Here is a 308-nt window from a genome sequence, read left to right as displayed (position 1 = left end):
CCCTACACTGCTGTTTCACAGTAGCTGCAAAAAGTTAAACATGCAAAACTAAGATGTCTGCTTCTCCGCTACAGTTAATGCACAACACGATGTTTCCCTAGGAGAAGCAAAGTCTTCATCTAGGATGACTCCAGGACAGCTGCCCGAAGCGTGAGGCGGGGGAGGCGAGTGCAGGGTCTTCGCTAACACAGAAGGCCGCCGCTTTCCTAAACCAGCAGCCGCCTTCCCGCGTCGCGGGCTGAGACACGGCTGCCGACTCAGAATCGCAGAAACGCGGGTGGGAACCGTGCTTCGGGCGTGCGAACCGC

Source organism: Egretta garzetta, unplaced genomic scaffold (assembly GCF_000687185.1).
Source record: "Egretta garzetta isolate BGI_Z169 unplaced genomic scaffold, ASM68718v1 scaffold332, whole genome shotgun sequence".
NCBI lineage: Eukaryota > Metazoa > Chordata > Aves > Pelecaniformes > Ardeidae > Egretta > Egretta garzetta.
The sequence above is the reverse complement of the archived record's forward strand: the minus strand, read 5'-3'. Positions refer to the sequence as shown.